We start from the raw sequence: 8767 nt of genomic DNA, 5'->3' as shown, positions 1-8767 counted from the left end.
TTTTCCTACTTTTTAAGAATTTGGCGGCACAAAAAAGTGCCGCGGCACAGTGGTTGAGAATCACTGCTTTAAGAAGAAGAAAATCACTGATACCCACACATATGATTTATGACGTCAGCGCCAACTGATCGTTTATAAGTAAAATGGCGTATTAAAGTTGAGCTAAGTTTCTCCACATAAGATAGAATGCTGAACAACGTGAAATTAATTAAGTACAGTGCCGTATCGCACATCGAATTTGTTGAAATACAATTCTCTCTCGTCCTTACTTAACTCAGATTTATTATTTGCAATTGTATTTTATTGTAACCGTGATGTATTTTTGTTCTGTATAACTGTCAACTTCGATGCATAATTAACTTCTTCGTGTTCCACGTGTCTTCGTGCTAGTCTTTGTGATAAATAAGAAATAGATAGTGAAACTATTGAAATCTTTGTGAAAGTATATAGAATGTGTCATTTAAGAGAATTGATACTCGACGGGCTTGGCTTACTCGAAAATAGAATGGAAAGAACAGTTGCTAACGTAAGCAAATGCCACGTTTCAACAGCCAATCTGGATCGAGATACCCCCACTGCGTCACTTGCAGGTATTCACTTGCATTAATAATTCTTTATTCCGTATGACAGGTAAATTCAAGGATCAGATAAACGTGGATAGCATTTGAGATCTTTGTCACCGAATTAGAATTTCTAAAGTTATCTGAAGCCACATGTTTACTTTATATTATATAGTTACGCTTTTGAATTATGTTTCAAAGTAACTAAAACATTTGAAATCGACGTTAAATGAAATGTTCTAATGAGCAAAATTAATGGAAAAATGGCCAAATGATATTGATATAGTTAGTCTTTATTTTTATGACGAGTTAAACAGCGAGAAAAAATATTTTGCTCAATCTAACAAAGTAAAATCAATGGGGATGGTAACAAAGAATAATAAATTAATGGAATTACCTTAGCTTTTATAATTGTCATGGTATCGGCTTTTGGTGAAAATTTGCGCTATGTTGACTGAACTCTTATAAATTATTTTTTATTAATTATTTTCATTAATTATTTTTTTTTTAACTTTTTAACCCGGTGAGATGAACGGGTATTCAGCTAGTGTAAGATCAAGTAACATTTAAAAAATTACTTTTTCTGTGCTAAAAAATAATGCTAATTTTAAACCATAAAATTGTTTTTAGAAATAATCCAAAGTAACTGAAAAGGTAATATATTACCTAATCTAAATTTTAAATTAAATTTAAACTACTGTTTCCACTTTAATGCGAGAGTGTGTAGAAAGGTGACGCATTATGCTTTTCAAAACATGACAAAAAGGAAACATTTACCAATTGAACATATTTAGCACATTCTATGGTGGTAATAAGTTTAATCGTGAGAACTTTATTGTTTTTTTTTTAATATTTTTATTGAACTTCAGAAATTCGTTATAATTGTTTAGTTATTAATTTTATTTCAACCCTATAAAATCTGTGATTTTCTAAAGGGTTTCGAGTGTCAAATAAGTACATTTTTCCCAGCACTTAAATTAAATTAGGATTTCATTTAAATGTTTTAACTTACCTCTGTTTATCTATTTATGAAATTTATTTTCATGTTGAATAAAATTCACATTCATATATTTGATATTCACCATTAATCCTTTCAGTAGTTACAACCTAAATGGTTCGTAAATTATTAATATAGATTTTTTCTCTGTTTATAATGGAATTGATTATGCAACAAAATTAAATAAACACGAGCAGAAGAAAATATAACAGAGAAAAGAGAAATTTACGGAGAAAATATTGGAGATTAAATTGTAAAGTGTTAACTCTTCAAATTTGCAGCCTCAACTAAATAACTTCTATCAAAGTCAATAGAGTGCGCTTCTGCGACTAGGCCAAAAAGAAACTTTAAAAAATGCATCACTGCCATATCGTCACAATGGAATATCAAGTATTATTCGTCCATGGCTAATAGAGAAAGAAATTATTAAATTACGCATGTTCATTAAATAATGTAAGTTAGTAAATAATGTATAGAGAGGCTATATGGATTATATAGCTTCTCCCAACATTAATAGCCTAGCGTTTGCACTAGTTCATCACCAGCACATTACAAGTTTAACGGAAGTTTAAATTGGAAAATTTGTCCGAAATTAACTTACCGAATTGCTTCGTGTCGTATTAAGTTAATGATTTTTAGAATACTTTTTTAGATGTGAGTAAAATTATTAAATAATCTTATATCACGAATTTGAAATAAATAAATAAAAATATCTGTTCTTGATAGTCTTTCAAATCTTGCAGTGTTAGAAATTTAAAAAAAAAGATAGATAAACAGAGTTAGCTAAAGAAATTTTTAAACTCTATTAAAATGCAAGTGAACATGACAACTACAGAATTATAAAACACTGACCAAGTAGCTATATTTGAAGACATATGCCCCTATTGCACCAAAGCTAGTATGAAGCGCACATACATCATTTGTGTGCCTATTTATTTTTAAAGAAAGATTACATTCTTCGTTAGATTTTTCTTAGTTTCTCTAAGCAATTAAGGAACGAAATAAGTTGCTCCAAAAAAGGGCTTAAGAACTTCAAGAAAAAGAATTCATAATAAAAACAAAGAGTCTGTTACAAGGGGTAGTATTTTTTTTTGTGCTTCTAGACCTTACGTCCCTAAAAAATAATAACTGCTCTTCTTAAACTTTTTCCTGAAGACTTCTTTTTAGTTTAATGACAACCGTCAAGCAGAAACTATTCTTCGATTTGCTTTGAGTAAAAAAAAAAAACTTTACGAACATTTCGAAATAAATAATATTTTGATTCAATGCGTGAATATTTCTGAAATACCTGCAACAGAAGTATTTTTAAATATATATTACTCAATAGTTTCAGTTTGTTTAAACTTGTGCTAAAATAAATTAGAACATATATTAGTTATCTTGATAACAATAAAATCGTGATTCAATTCGTTTGCTGGGTAAAAAGATATTGCTTAAAAACGCTGCAAAAACAATGATTTTTTTATTTTTTTAAAAATATTTCACGTACTAATACTCACTTAATAGAATAATTCACAATAATTGCATAACAAATCTACTATGTTTTGATATCGTTACTTATACTGCCAAACTGAACTATGTATAAATTTTAAAAAAAATGTTTTTGTTAAATGATGACAAATTAAATGTTTACCTTAAATTAGCAATAAAAATTGCACTAAAAAAACAGCTTCAAAATGTACTTTACGCAAAATAAAAAAAAAACATTATAATAATAGTCATTCATAGCTTACTGCAGCTCTTGAGACAAACACGCATAAGTGACAAATTTCAGCATAAAATCTCTTTATTTAGCAAAATTCTCAGTTACGAAAAATTAAAATCAAACGAATGTAGTAAAATAATTGCTCTTCATTACTTAATAAGTGCTTTCTTAAACTTAGCCCCGAATTTAATAAGTGTACTTAATAAGTGTCTTCTTAAACTCGTCCCTGAAGACTTCGTTTCAGTTTTATGACAACAGTGGAACAAAAACTAATTTTCGGTTTCTTTTGATTCTTAATGTAAGAAATATTTTGAAACAAATGATTCTGAGGCATGAGTGATTTTTAAATATCTTCACTTAAATAATTTTCTAAATATGCTTTACTCATTAGTTTGAGTAAATTCTCACTAAAGTAGATTTAAACATATTTATGACAATTAAACAATGGAAATTATTGTGAGTAAATATTTATTTAAACCATAAAATGGTCATTTAATACCTCAGCGTAGTAAAAGAGACAGATCGTTAGAACATAGGGAAAAAGAAACATGAGCTTTTTCTTTCATGAAACTTCGTCAGAAACCAGTTGACCCATTCATAGTAATAGCACTACAAACATGCTGTGCTTTGAAATCATTATTTAGAATAAATTGAACAAAGTCTTAAGTTCAAAGTATTACCAAGTAGTCTGAAAATGGGCCTTAAATTGCAAAGTAAGCTAAAGAGAACAGAAATGTGCAATTTGCTGCGTTCTGAATAGGAAACTAATTCATTTTCTCCAAGTTTCGTAACAAGTTGCTAATCTATATCAACAGATAGCGCAGAAAATTATAAAAACAATATTTAGTGCTGCGTGTCTGACTATTCCAATAGAAACATTTGTATGATGCCTATTACAACGGCGGATGCCTATTAATTTTATAGTAATAAGTGTGGGATGAACAACTTATGAAGCTACGGAGTTATTTGCATCTGGGTACATACTTTAGCCGAGCGGGCAAATCTGTCAATCTCATGACCGACTGAACCCAGGGATAAAACCACAATATTTCCTCCATTCCTTTGATACATAAAGAGCCCCACAGAGCTGTTTAACCTAACAAAATCTAGTATTTCCAATCTCTCAAGATAAATGGCATCTGTTGCGGGTTCACATAAGCGATATTTTATAAGAAATCAATAAATATTTTATTTGTAATAAATTAGCTTTGAAATCTGGCAATATAATAAAAAAATGCAAGAAATAGAAAAAAACAATCGATAAGTATAAAAGAAAACGATGTCTTTAAGTAGTTATTCTTCCTATGTGTCATTATATGTATAAAATGTCTTCGTCCTATAAATAAATGTGCTCTTGACTCAAACAACTTGTTTTCTTCTTCTTGTGAGTCGTCGCTCAATATGGCTCATAAAATTCAAAGTTCGACTTCGCAACAGCATCACTAGACAAACTGATTCGGACACATCTCACTGTTCACTTAAAAAAATACAATTCAACTGAAAAGTAACTAGAATGTCCATTACCTAATGAAAAGTCATACCAAGAATAATAATGTCACTCCAATCTTCGGTTAAATTTCATTTTTACGGTTTTGAAATCATGCTAGTTCTAAATGGCTACAAAACCGTATTGTATATGTTTCGAATCCGTAAAAGTGTCCCTTGATAAAGTTCCAAACCCTAAGTAGTAGCAATCGTAAGTAAAGTTCCTAGTAAGAAATATTCCTAACCGTATACTTTATGGGTAATTGGATGGACAGACAGTTGCCGGATATTCAACAGTAATTTCGGAATAAAAATTCTAAAAGTAAGAAAACATATATTAAAAATTACTTTTATGTAACTTTATCAGCTCTTCCTTTGTTATAACCGTAGTGGTTTAAACATATCATGCTACACTGAACTTGTTACGAATAAGAGGATGCCGTATAAACCTTCTGCTGCAATTATTTTACATGTATGAAGCAACATTTTTATATTAGCTTTAACTTTCAGGTAAAAATTTAGCTAGCAATTTTTTTTGTTGCTTTATTGTCCCTGCACTATAGTATTAACTGTCAGCAAAGTTGAAAATCTATTGTGATTATTTTTCATTTAATTAATATATGTGCTTCCTGTATTTTTTTCTCCTTTATCTTTTTAAATTTTATTTTGAAGTTAAGCCTACTTTTTTTACTCACAACACCATACTATTAATTATTGGCAAATTTGAAAATCGGAACTGTATCCCAGTATTTTTGGCATTAAGACTGATAGACTTAACAACATATTGTCGCGAAAATTACCAGTTTTACTTTATTTTGCCTAATTTTTTCATCAAAAAATACATTTAAGAAAAATGAAGCAACTGAGCTAACAGTTATTAAATCTATTCAACTATTCTAAACATAAGTGCTTTAAAAATTCCAACGTTTTCTGAGCTGTAACAATAATAAAAAAGTATAAATCGAAATAAAACATTTTTAGACATTTTGCTACCATTGATTAAATAATTCATTTTTCATATCAGACGTTACTAAAATACATAAATAACTCTTTAAAAATAAACAGACTGAAGAATAAATGTCCGCGACTTAAAATGTTTAAATCCTCATAAATATAAACCAATTTATTCCAAACCAACTTGAACTCTTATACGCATACTGCTGAAAAGAAATCAGAAAAAAATCTCCAACGTCTCCAAAATGTACGTATTCACCAAAAAATAAAATACGAAAAAATGCGTTCTTCTATTTCTTATATTGTCTTGACAGCACGAAGATATTCGCTCGGAGTATACTGTATTGTTACTTCCATTTTTGACAGAATGACATCTTAAAAGCATGACTACGAGATGTAATGGGAATGACCATTTTACCCCTAAGCACAACCATTTTCCCATTGTTTTCTGTTTTGTTACTTTAGCACTTCTATAGTGTAGAGAAAATGCTGTTTGTCTCTTGAAACGGAAGTACTTTAGGCCATAATCCAAAATCTGATGGTTGTCAGACACTTTCTGATGCTCTCAATGGAAAATGTTACTAGTTTTATAAAGTATCTTGAAACTATAATAATCTTTTCAGAAAGTTTTCACTGAGAATGAATCTTCGAATCATCAGCTACTGATAAGACAATCAATTGTCAGACTTAAATGCTGGGTGATTTGTAATGACCACTTATGATATAGAAGAGAGTGGCCTAGTGTTGATATCTTAAATAACATTTTTATTTAATGGTAAGATTTCCTCTGTGAGGTATCGTAGATTTGTTACATTGGATGTACAATTGAAAGTTCTTAAGTTGCAAAAGTAACTTTTGCATTTTCTCTTCACTCTTTTATTAACATATTTTATTTTCTGAATGTCAACAAAAGATGATAAAATGTTATAAATTATAACGATCTTAGCTATTTTGATATTCAATTTTGATCTGCATACTTTCAATTAATTAGCTTTAGATTTAAACAAACGCATATCTTTGTGGAGATAGTGTATACAGATGATGGTAGGTTCAGTATGAACTTGTCCATGCTTGTTCTACTTTTGGAGTTTTTATGTCCCAACATTTTAGAAAGTTTTATGTCATTTATTTTGAAAATTAGAATGATTTTGCAGACCTATATTATATACCTTTACTAATAGTGATTTGAATCAAAAGTAAAGAAAAAATTTACATGAAACCTTAAATTAAACTGATTTTGAAAAAACAAATTAAAAGGAGATCTTATATTAAGTTTCTTAAAAGGATGTAATATACACTATCTACCAATAAGCATTTGGACACGTGTGATTGAAAAGAAAAACAAACTTTTTTCAGAATCAATAGTTGGTAGAGCCGCCACGAGAGGCAATTACAGCGTGAACCCTCCGGGGCATACTTTCCACAAGTCATTGTATGACGGCTAGGGTTATTTTCTACCACTCGGCTTGGAGAAGACATGTAAGTTCCTTCACCGATTTTGAACGGGTAGTACACCCCTTAATTCTTCGATCAAACACGTCCTAGAGGTTCTCGATAGGGTTCAGGTCTGGGCTTTGGACAGGCAAGACCATTCGATTAACCCCATTGGCACCATACCAAACCTTTGTGACCCTCGCAACATGATAGCTGGCATTGTCGTCATCAGGTCGTCATGGAAGTAACAAGGGTTCACCCCGTAAAACTGCCACAACGTAGGAGGCATATTGTCACCCAAAATAGTGCAATAGGCATCTTGCATGGGACTGATGCCGATGTTGTTCCCTACACGATATATACCGGCGGAGGGCGTGACATATCTCAGGAATGCAGATATAGTCATTTGCATAGGTGTCCGAATATTTATTGGTAGATAGTGTATATGCATTAAAGAAGAAAATAATTTTTTTAGTATATATTTATATTTTGCTATACATTAAACAAAACCGAACATCAGCGAACTGTCATCTGTTTTGCGGGTTGCTGGGATCCAGTGAGAAGTCATGCACTCCATGTGTTGTCCTTTTGGGCCATTCCCTCATCTATAGTTATTAGTATAGTTAGTTTATAGTATAGTTAAAGACTATAGTTATTAAAATTGAGTCAACTTAAAATTTGCTTCATTCTTACAAATAAAACAAATTGAATAATGATTTTTAGAAGTATTGATTTAAGTTTAAAATTTCTCTCTTAGTATTCTGAAAATACTCTATTACAAAAGAGTATTTTATAGAAATATGAAAATATTTATACTTCAATTAAGCTTAGATTGAAATTAATTTTATTTTGGCTTTAAATATACTTTTCTAAGTCGTAATAAGCGACTGCTTAATAAGTTATCAAGTTTATCCACTGAAGCCCTCTGTAGTGTATTTATTTATTTGTATGCTAGTGTGGGCAAAAACAACTTTTTTTTTAAGAATTGTGTGAAAACTAAGGAAACTTAGTTATTCCAAAAATAAACCGGAAGGCACGTAAATGCCCAAATTATTATTACAAAAATATTTCATGAGTTAAAAATTATAATAAATATGCCTTTTTTTGTTTTTACAAATTTGTAAAAAATGTTCACTGTAACCCTTTTTCCGCTATATTTTTAGAATCCTTGTCAAAAATGACGTAAAACAGTGCATCCAGTAGGGATTATTTAAACAAGCAAAAAGTAAAAACGCTATATCAAAGTCTAATAAACTACGACTGAAGAAAATGGGAGGGGAATGAGAGAAGAAAATTGCTGGAAAACAGGATAACTATTATGGTGATTATTAAAAAATACCTTCAAGTTACACTAGGCAATCAAACTGTTTTTGGTTTTACCATTCATGCTTGAATAACAGAAATTCGCACAGCTATTTTTTTCATGCCATGCAACTGCACCCTCATATTTTTAAAACTTACATAAACGCTAATCTTTTTTAGCATGAAATTTAATTGTTTTCTTTTTTGTCAAAATTGGGTATAACTAGTTTATCTGAGCAATATTTCCTGATTTTTAAATTAAATAAAAATGAAAGCTCGGCTAAATTCTTATTTTTAGTTTTGTCTTGCTTCGTTCACAATATTTATACT

This window comes from Parasteatoda tepidariorum, chromosome 1 (assembly GCF_043381705.1).
Source record: "Parasteatoda tepidariorum isolate YZ-2023 chromosome 1, CAS_Ptep_4.0, whole genome shotgun sequence".
NCBI classification, from domain to species: domain Eukaryota; kingdom Metazoa; phylum Arthropoda; class Arachnida; order Araneae; family Theridiidae; genus Parasteatoda; species Parasteatoda tepidariorum.
The sequence above is the reverse complement of the archived record's forward strand: the minus strand, read 5'-3'. Positions refer to the sequence as shown.